The 11,022-nt window shown below is 45.8% G+C and overlaps 1 pseudogene across 1 annotated transcript; it reads right to left on the reverse strand.

Moving 5' to 3' along the window:
* Nucleotides 1-493: 493 nt before the first annotated feature.
* On the reverse strand, nt 494-6,918 carry LOC308559790 (ferritin light chain pseudogene; annotated as a pseudogene). The gene is made up of 3 exons: nt 6,724-6,918; nt 6,427-6,572; nt 494-973 (listed from the first exon to the last, which is right to left on the reverse strand). The product of its transcript is annotated as a ferritin light chain pseudogene (transcript).
* Nucleotides 6,919-11,022: the final 4,104 nt, after the last annotated feature.

Consider the following 11,022-nt stretch of genomic DNA (forward strand, 5'->3'; position numbering starts at 1 on the left):
GATCTTGGAATGTGGGAAACTGCAGGGATCTTAGAGTTCTTCTCATTGAGCCTTCTCATCTGCACACAAGGAAGCGGGGGCGTGAAGATGTTCAGTGGCACACTTTCGGTTAGCCAGGTGGTTGGTGGGAGAATGCGGTGCAGACTGGAGGAAGCCAGGCTCCCACTCCCATCCTCTGTCCATCACGCCTTCTCCTGAGGTTTTCAGCTCACTTAGCATTGGGGAAAAGACAAGAGAAGATCCTCAAATAAACATTTTCTACCATTTTATTTTAAATATTTCTGAAAATCTTAAACCCATTGAACTTCCAGCTGCCCATTTATTTATTTATTTGCTGCAAGAAGCTTTATTGTTTCCATTTGGTCCAATGCATGGGAGAGGGCTCCAGGGTGGTTAAAAGAATGGCTAGTGGTTTCAGGGAGAGGCTCAGGCAAAAGCCAGGCACCAGGGAAATGCAGCGGGGCCCTCACAGGCCTCTGGGCTCCAAAGGCTCCTAGTTGTGCTTGAGCCTTTCGAAGAGATACTCACCCAGCCCAGCCTGCGGAGGTGAGGCAGGTGTCGCCCGTCTTCTTGCTGAGTTTCACCTGCTCATCCAGGATGCGGTTCTCCAGGAATCACAGAGCTGAGGGTCTGTGCGGGAGGAACCCAGGGCACCGGAGCCAAAGGCCTGGCTCAGGTTCCTCCCCAAGGCCATGGCGGCTTCCATGGCATCCTGAGTTTTGCCCCACTCATTTTGGGAAGGCTTCAGCACACCCTGGAAGAGAACTGGTTTTGCATCTTTAAGAGATGCTCTGCGCCCTCAAGCTTCTTCTCCGCCAACTCACTGAAGTGGCCCACACCCTCCAGAGCTGCAGGTCGCGGTGGAAACAGAAGCCCAGAGAGAGGTAGGTTGTAGGAGGCCTGCAGATGCAGGTAGGCCGGGCCATTGACCGCAGCCTCCACCTCGGTGGAATGATTCTGACGAATTTGGGAGCTCACGGTTGTTCAGTAATGAGGAGTTAAGGTTGGAAATGGCGTTGGCTGGTCTCGGAGGTTTGAGGATGGCTGGGGTGGCTGCAAAGGTGATGACTGGGAAAGAGGCTGGAGGGAGGTCGGAGGCTGGAAGAAGGGGCGGTCCTGGGTCTGTTCCGTCCAAACACTGTTGAAGTAGGAGACAGATCCAGGAGGGCCGAGGCACTCCAGCTGCGCGCTTTAAACCCCAGACCGTCCTCCATTCCCTGTACTACTGCTTCACGTTGAGGACAGTTCATGTCACCAAAATGAGATGCTTCAGAGAAGCGAACTTGCTACGCAGGACAAGTATGAGAGGCTTTCTTTTCGGCACTGTTCCAAAATACCCACCTTCATGATTCTCTTCCCTTCACCACACAGCTAAGAACTGACGGTGCGATGTTTTTCTAAATCAGTCGTGTCTAACTTTACTTTAGGACATGTGACGGGTTCTGCTCTCTTCCTGGATAACAGGCCTTCCTGTTTTATATAAGTTGTTACTCCTGAATCATAGCAGAGGCTGATATTTACATAATGCTTGCTATTACTAATGCTCTGTTCAAAGTGCTCTCTATCTTTTACACACTGAGTCCTCACAGCAAACGTGTGATGAATCATAATTACTCCTCATTTGCAGAGGATGAAATGGAGGCACAGGGAAGTTAAGTAACTTATCTCAGGCCACACAGCAAGTGAATGGCGAAGCTGGGACTCGTACCCAGGCCATCTAGCTATATTGTCCCTAGAATGACAGAATGACTGATAACAGTTAAGGTAACAATGGCAGCAATAACATCCATGTAATTATTGAGTAATTGCTAAGCGCAGGCACTATGTATCTTTATGTTGATTTGTGATCCCTAAAGTATGTATTACAGTAATTCAGGACATGGAGGCCCAAAGACATTGAGCGATTTGCGCAAGGTCACGTAAATGGTGAGCCTGGGGTTCAAGGCTTGGTCCAGCTGACTTCAACGTCTGCCCTCCCGTCACTTGGCCACCCTGCATTTCTTTTCATGTGTGACAAAGATGCTGTTTTAGCAAATATTTGCTGCTTTATATGTCAAGTAGATTTAATTGAATAACGGTGAAGTCTTTTTCACCTGCCAGCACAGACTCTGAGCAGCCTAGATGGCAACCATCCGACCCAGGAAGCGATGAAGGGGGGAAACAGGCATTGGATGGGTGTTTGGACCAGGTGCCCACTGATGCCTTTTTTCACCCTAAGTCTCTATTATGCTGTAATCCTCACAATATTTCTTTTGGAGAGTTGCTCTGCTCGAAATATGAAATAGAGGGACAGAGCCTTAAAGTGCTCAAGTGGCCTGACTGTGATGTCACTTGTGGGGCTGGTAGTAAAACCAGGGTCCTTTTACTCAGAGATCATGTTCTCTGTGATGGATTTCACAGTTTTGATCATGTGGGAATGTCTTTTGCAGAGATTTCCAAAGCCCGAGTGAAACTTGCTACCACTAAAAGTGTTGAAACTGTTTTCTAAAATGAAATACTGTAGGGAAAATATTTTTAAAGTTGTGTGCGTGTATGTTTTAATTTTTAATTAATGGCAGCTAAGAAGTGGTTACCGAAGGACATGGACTCACTGTGAGAATCGCGCGTATCTTAACTCAGGACACTGTCATGGGAGTCCTAGGTCCCCAAATCCGGGGACACGGTTGTGGGAAGATGCTACCTTTGTTCTTTTATCTCAGCACCTCTAGGGTGGGTGGTGATGGGAGAATTTTAAGATGTTGGAGGCTCTCTAGGAAACAACCTGTATTTTTTAAGATATGGTTTTAAATAACGGCTTAAATAAGATAGAAGTTATTTCTTTCTTACATACGAGTCAGGCATTAACTGTCCTGGCCTGGAGAGGTATGGGGCTCTATGGTGCCCAAGACCCAGGCGCCTTTCACCTTCAGTTCCCCTGCCCTTGGTAAGCTGCCCTTATCTGATCACCCAAATGGCTCAGCACCGTACCCAGAGCTCAGCCCATGGACATGGGGAAAAGGGGCCCGTGTACTATTTGCTTTTGGAGCACATTCTGGAAGTTGCATTTATTCTCTCTGCTCATCCCATTGAACAAAATTTGGCCACATGGTCACACTCAACTCCAAAAGAGTCTGGGAATTGGAGTCTGTGTTCTGGGTGTCCAAATGCCAAGATAAAAAAGTTATTACTATGGAAGGAGGGAGACCCGTATTTGGGGACCATATCAGCTCTGCTCCCTCCTCTGCTTTATGAGTCCACCATCGCAAGAAGGTCCTGAGGCCCTGCTTTCTTGCCATCCTTGCTCTTGCCTGTTGGGTGCGTAAGCATCCCGTTTGTAAAGTCACAACTCTTTTATAAAGGGCTGCATCGGAGGATTGGTAGATCTAGGGAAGTTTGTCCAACAACCAGCAGTACTAAATAAAGGACTCATTCTTAGCTTGCTTTTCTTGATAGATACAGAGAGATCCCATCATAATCCACAGAAATGGTTTTAAGTTCTTCTTTCCTATCTCCCTGGTTCTTTATCCTTGAAAGCTGCTCCCAGAAAAAGAAAGAAGCCCCAAGTAAGCTTCTTACTTACTAGCAACCCTCCCCTCCCCCAATCCTATGGATATTCAAACCCAAATGCTTTTCTCTCTCTCCCATCTCTCCATTGTAATTATATATGTCAATTAAACCTATCTCTCTGTAAGCAAGCATCTCCCTTCTCCAAAGGCAACACCCCCAGTGGGAGAAGGTAAATACAGGTTTTCCGTTACCTAGTGGGGAGAAGGAAGGGAAAGCCCATCATGAGGTCTTGCCACGTCCATTCTCCAATCCATTCTCTACAGAGGTCTCCAAAATAATTTTTACAAATATAAATTAGGGTAGTGTCACTCCTCTGCTTAAAATACTTCACTGGCTTCTCACTGTACTTAGAGAAAACACACCTGCCTCCCCAAGGCAGACAGGCTCCCGCAGGATGGCAGGACACGGGGCCTCACTCCAGCCCCGCACTCCAGCCCCCCTCCCCTCTGCTCTCCCTCCGGGTCTTTCCTGCTGAAAGCTCCACATTGGCAGCAGCCTCTCCTGAAATGCTCTCCCCCAACGCCCGCAGCTGTTATTTGTTTTTCAGTTTCTCTAAAATGTTGTCTTTTCAGAGACGCCTTTACTGACATTTCATTTTATAATAAAACAGGTTTGTTTCCTCTAATGGGATTCAGCAGATATTGTGACATACATTTCATGTGACTTTATTTATGACCTGAGTCCTTCACCTGACTATCAGCTGCATTAATGGAAATCAAGGCACTGTTTTGCTCCCCACCCCACCCCTAACTGTCCCCAGGCCCTTGCACTGTTGGAGGGCAAAATTCTCCCTATAAGCTGGTCATGAACTCGTCCTGTCTGTTGGTCAGTGAGGCAGAGCTGTTATCTTTTAAGAAGTCTCAGAGCCCGCACTCAAACCCAGACCCGTTAGGAAATGCTCATCTCGCCTCCCCTGTTTCTTTTCCGTCTGCTTCCTGCTTCACCCTACAGCCGAGGACGTGTTACCTGACAGCCCAGTTACGCATCAAGAGATGTCACTGTGTAAACTAAGAAAGCCACAGCTCACCCTTTCTCCAGGCCTCTTAGGCCCCAAGCATGCTCTCATCCTGCCTTTTGGAGTGGAGCGGTGTTCACAGTCTGCACTATCACTGGCTTATGTATTAGGCAGGGTTTGCCAGAGACACAGAACCAATAGGATCTATCTCTGTCTATGTCTATATTTGTGTGTGTGTCTGTGTCTGAGTCTGTGCCTGTGCCTGTGTCTACCTCTACATCTATATCTACTATACATCTATATCTATGTCTTTGTCTATATCTACATCTACATCTACAGCTACCATATCTACTATATGTCTACATTTATCTACATCTATATTTATCTCTATATAGAGAGATTTTGAGGAACTGGCTCATGTGATTATGGAGGCTGCGGGTCCCAAGTCTGCAGGGTGGGCCAGCAGGCTGGGGACCCAGAAAAGAGCCAGTGTTGCAGTTCAAGTCTGAAGGCCGCCTGCTGCCCCAGCCGGAGAGGACAGCCTTTTATTCTACTCAGGCCTGCAACTGATTAGAGGAGGCCCACCTACACTGTGGAGGGCGTTTGCTTTATTCAAAGTCCACACCAATTTAAATGTTAATCTCGTCCAAAAGAAGCATCACAGAAACATCCAGAATAATGTTTGACCACATATCTGGGCATCGAGACCCAGCCAAGGCGACATAAAAAATGCACCCGTTATCCGTGTATAAACTTGTTCCTCTTGGGAAATAAAAAGTTGCAGTGTTCTTTGGGAGTATAAATGGTCCCCAAAGAGCCAAAGTACTATGGCTGCGAATGCTGGTCATGTGGAGGGAGGAGAGGGACATCCTAGCCCCAGGAGGGTTCCCTGTGCCCGGAGGTCCAGGGTGTTGTTGATCAAGACAGGAGACAGGTGTGAAGGAATCACTGGGGAGGAAGATGCAGGAATATCTGGGAGAACTAGACGAAGCCCTCAGCATGGGCGACAGCAGGCTCCCACCGCCTTCTGCCTATCTGTGGACATGCTGCCCCTCCCCCTATTAAGCGACCCGCTGGTGGCTCACTGCCACTAGGCTTGTTTGGAAGCAATACATAAATGTCAGCACTTAGAAGCCATGAAACATCCTAACTGGCCCCCCTAGACTAATAAACATAAAAAAAAAATCCTGATTCAGGCAGCCTGATGGGCTCATTGGTGAGAGGGAGATAAAGTTTCCCTTCAGGACATTTATAATTTACATAATAAAAAGCTTTTCACCTTCCAGTCAAGGAGCAAAATTAATTAGCATGGCCCTGGTACCTCCTGGAACATTTTTTGCTTAAACTGGCAGGGAGCAGTTTGTGAACTCTTAAATGAGGGGTGGGGGGCCCAGGAGTGGGTGTTAGGGGAGGCAAAGTAGGGAGGAGAGCAAGGCGCCCATGGCTCACTTCCCAGTGGCCTGGAATGGGGGTGGGGCTCTCCACATTTAACAGGCATTTGTGGCTCGACCTGTCCTTCCAAAGCATTCAGTACCAACTAATGCGCTAATGATAATGGACCTGGCAAGCTGAGGCTGTAACCGCCACCCCTCGGACAGATGTTGAATGGACAGTCACCAGAAGGGTTGCCTCCATTATACCCTTCAGTCATGCCTTGTCCCCTTCTCTCCTGGGCACCAGTTCAAATCACAAATAGAAAAGCTGGTGCTCCAATGCCCCTGTTTCTGAAGATATACACACAGCCGGAGTCCTTGGCTATCCAAGCAGGGTCTCTCATTCTGAATTCCCCAAGCTCTTCAGAAAGCTGACAGCATTAGCCTAATACTGTTAATTGTTACCACTCTCCGGTGAGGGCAGCAGGTGGCCCACATTATTTCGGAATTTTGCAGATTGAGAGACAATGGTAAAGAGGTTAGACGGTTCACCTTTCACTGAGGAACTGGGTATAGAACTCAGTCTCAAGTCCACGAGGGTCTAGGGTCTCCTGGTAGACCAGAAGGCTCAGCCAAGGGTCCCTGGGAAGTGGTAGGGACTGTGGAAGTGAGGGTGGAAGTCGAAACCGCCTTCCTACCTTTTATGAAAGAGGAGCCATTATTGATTTAATTTTCATTGCTATTTTATAGTGATTATAACATAACACAAGATTACAAAAGGACATAGCAAAAGATGGCATGGTCACAGATTTTTTTTTAATATCCTTTAAGCTTGATTTCCTGTGTTACATAAAGAGAACACCGACAAGTAGGTAGGTTGTTGCTTTTATTCAAAAGTTCAGAATTTTGAGGGGAGAGCAGGACGCGTGCACCATCACGTGCAAAGTCATCCACTTCGGAATCCTTGAGGCTGTCCCCTTGCCTGATTGACGTTTCTTTGGCCATTCCTGGAATCCAGTGTCGTTGGAGCTGTAGAGCACCCATATTTTTTGTTCTCCAGGAAATGGTTAAGCCTAGGTCATTTCAGAACCAGTTTTAAAGGGAAAGGGCAAAAATCAGTTCTGTCCGTTGGAAACAGCTTTTCCCCTCATTTTTGGTGTTATGTTTCATGAATAAGTTGATCAGTGGAGTGACAGGATCTAGCTATAGAGCAGCTGGGATTTGTGGTGTCTTTTTTGATCCAAATACAAGATAGAAGCTGAAGATAGGTTAATGATGGTTCTACTTTGGAAAATATTGTTCTGCTCTTTCTAGCAGGAACTACACAATGCTCATTGGGTCCTGAGAGATAGTATACCCTATTGGTTGAGAACATGGGCTGTGCATGTTCTGCTGGTGCCTGCTGGGTGCCCATGCGTAGCTTTCTTATCTGTAAAGTGAGCACCATAGAAACATTTGCCTTTTGTGAGGCTAAATGAATTGGTGTACACGAGACACTCAAGACACTTCCCGGTGCATAATTATGCATTCAGTAAATACATGTTCACATTCAATATTGACTTGTATTAGTTTCAGATGTACATCATAGTGGTTAGACAATCATGTACTTTATAAAATGTAAATCGTAATTGAAAAATTAAAAAATAAAATATTTATTTAAAAAAGAGAGAAACTAGAGATGCTTCAATAAATATGGAATGTCCAAGGGGGAAAATCAATGTTAGCATTTTTAAATTAATAACAGTTGCTATATACTTTTTTTAGAGTTTATTTCATATGTGATTCGATCAACAAATAATCTCATTTGCATGTTAAATGACCAAAATATCGAGGTCAGTTATACAATAGTCTCCTTATTGCTGGTAGCTTAGTGGCCGAATTGGATTGATTGTGCAATAATAAGACATTGCTCTGTACAGTAATAAGATATCGCTACAAACTGCAGAACATATGAGTCAGCTCATATAGACCGGACTACCATAATTTCCTTCGCCCATTATTTATTTACACATGAGTGCATGTAGTCATTCAAAACCCACTAGGCATTCATGAGATCTGGTCTCACCCCTCAGGGAGTCCTGGCCTGGAAGAGACAGACAGGTAGCCCATATCAGGTCTTTGTGAAGGGCCCCTTCCAGTAGAAGATGTTTGAGTTGAAGCTTGATAGAGAAGGAGGAGATAATTAGGAAAGAAAGGATTTCAGTTAGAGGGGAAGCTACCACTATGGAAAGGGAGAAAGTCTGGATGGGCAAGGAGCTTGGAGTGACTGCAGAGGGGTGTGCACAGGGCCGACGGGTAGGGAAAGGCTTCCAGGCCTCCTCTCCTGCAAGGCCTCCTGTGCTCTGGGGAGCTTGGACTGCATCCTTTAGGCTAAAGGGTTTAGGGGAAGAGAGTGGAGGGGAAGGGGAGGTGAGCAGGAAGGGGAAGAGAGAGAGGTCAGAATGAACCAGAAACCTTTCCGACTCCCCTTCAAACTCTCACTATGTCCCAGTCGAGAGGGAGGAAGGGCAATGACAGAAATGGTGCAGGGTGTAAAAGTTTCCTGGGGAGATATGAGTAAACTCTCTTCCCTCCACCCTGTGACCCTTGAGAATCACCTCCCCCCTCAATGGAAGCCACGGAAGGGTCACCGTAGGGCAGGCTCACACTCGGGGATGCCTTTCAGAACTATCGCTGGCCTTGCAGTGTGAATGGTGGACTGACACACGCACCAAGGACAGGTTGGCACGTGGTAGTACAAATCAGGCAGCGGGGCTCACGTGTGGGGAGGAGGTGGCTTCCTCTTTTATCCTTAGCAAAGGTAGGAAAACAGGAGAGAAAGCAGCGTACTTTTTATTTGGAGGCACTGGTAAGACTTCCCCATCGAGACACTTCAATAGCAGTTGAAAAAAAATAGATGGGCAGTTTTGGAGAGCATTCTATCTTCAAATTAATAGTCTCTCTCTTTTTTAAATATATCTTTATTGATTTCAGAGAGAGGAAGATAGAAACATCAGTGATGAGAGAGTCCTTGATTGGCTGCCTCCTGCATGCCCCCGACTGGGGATCCAGCCCACAACCGGGAATTGAACTTCGATCTTCAACCACTGAGCCACGCCTGGCTGGGCAAATTAATAGTCCTGTTTTGTAGTCCTAGCTAATCTATCTGAATATCAGAGATGACTTCCTTTTTTTTTTTTTTAAAAAACAACTTTCCTATAACTTTCATTAGCATTTATAAGAATGATGATGTACAGGGCAGGATAAATGGATTTTCTTTCCCTAAATAGAGTATATCCTATGTATTTTAATACCTTCTAAATGGAATTTCCCCTCTAAATGTTAGGCTACTCTTCTTTCTCTTTTTTAAATATTGATTTTAGAGAGAGGTAGGGAGAGAGAGAGATTGAGAGAGAGCGAGAGAAACCTTGAGAGAAACATCTATGGGATGCATCCTGCATGTGCCCTAACCAGGAATCGAACCCGAAACCTAGGTGTGTGTCACCTGCTGGTGTGCGGGAAGGCGCTCCAAGCAACTGAGCCCATTGGCCAGGGCTGGACCACTCTTCCTGAGCCTACTCCTTCCTCTCAAATCACATCATTCACATTCCAGAAGTGGACTTTACTCAGTTTTGCCTGTTGACGATTCATGGGTAAAGACAGCTTAAGAAAATAAGGACATTGTTGAAAGTAAATCACAAGATTAAGTAAGGTTAGGAGAGAAGAGGAAAAGATAATAATTAGCAATCCAAAATTAAATTTAACACAAGATAGAGATTGCCAGGCCAAGAAGGGTCTTGGGAAAGGGGAAGAGAAGAGAGACTGAGTGTACTCGTGTTGATGTTCTTTGCTTGTATAAATGTTAAATCAAATTTGGCTTTAGATTTCTGGCAATGCAGACTCGGTGCAGAATGAGCTGGAAAATGGAGACTTCTTGCTACTTTTAGCTCTCACCATTCCGCTGGTTCAGACAACTTCTTGCTGGGTTCAGTGTATGGCAATGAAATGCAAATCATAAACATGAGAGCTGGCCTCCGGGTAAAAGGGGGGCCCTGGATGCGATCCAAGGTCTGTAACACAGAGAAAAGACATATTTCTTTGTCACACACAGTAGATTCTCCCCGAGGGTTTCAGCGATGGGAATAAAATGATTGGGGGGGGTGGTGAGTGAGCAGTGGTGGAAATCATTATGACGGTCTTCTCTCCTATGAAAAACCAAACAAAAACAAACCCTGTGTGAGTGAGAACACAGACAAGCCCGAGGCCTTGCAGCTTCTCTTCACAGCACACTCCATATAGCATAGTTATTGCCCCGGGCGTCAGAGCTGGGAAGGCCTCTGTGACCACACCATATACCTAGATACGTATATTTATCACGCGGGTCAACTTGGGGTGGGGAAGCTGTCAAGGAAGTTTGCATTTATTTTTCAAACATTTTGCATTCAGGAAAATTCAGAATACATTTTCCCAAGCACTTTCCCTTTGAATATTTAAACCCAAGCGGATTCTGAAGGAAATTTAATCCACATGTTTCTGATTCATTTACACTTAATTCATCAAATTGTTGTTTTGTAAGAGTCATTTGATGTCCAAAGAGCTTTATGAGGGTTTGGGTTGTTTTTTAATTTTTTTATATAAACCTTCTTATTCAAAACAGGATGCCGCTCATGCCAACACTGACCCTGAACAAAATGCAGAAGGACATCTATCTGAACCTGACCTTGAAACCTGGCAGGTTTAAGGTAGTGGGAGGCGAGGGAGGGAAGAGGAGCTGAGAAGGACGTTGGTTTGGCACAACACAAGGAACATTCTCTCATCTTTAATTGGGATGCTGGGAATGGAGTCTTTTAATTTCTCAAAGAAAAATAAATGCACAGAACACCTTGTCCATGCCTCAGCATCTGCTCGTGGTTCTCAGTGGAGGTGGTTTTCCATTGTCTCAGCCATGAGGGTTCTGCTGATTTTCAGGAGGAGCTGAGCCCTGAGTAGAAAGATTATAACTGATTTTCAAAACCAGCTTGATGTGGGGTGGCCAATCACCAGCAATTTTTAACAAAGCCTCTTCTTTTTAACACCTCAGGCTGGGCTTCATCTATTCATTAGATGTTGACCTCCTCGTAGCTATCAGGGGGCCAGGACTTGAACTTCTCTGGCGATCTGGCATCTATG

The sequence above is a fragment of the Miniopterus schreibersii genome, assembly GCF_964146895.1.
Source record: "Miniopterus schreibersii genome assembly, chromosome: 7".
NCBI classification, from domain to species: Eukaryota; Metazoa; Chordata; class Mammalia; order Chiroptera; family Miniopteridae; genus Miniopterus; species Miniopterus schreibersii.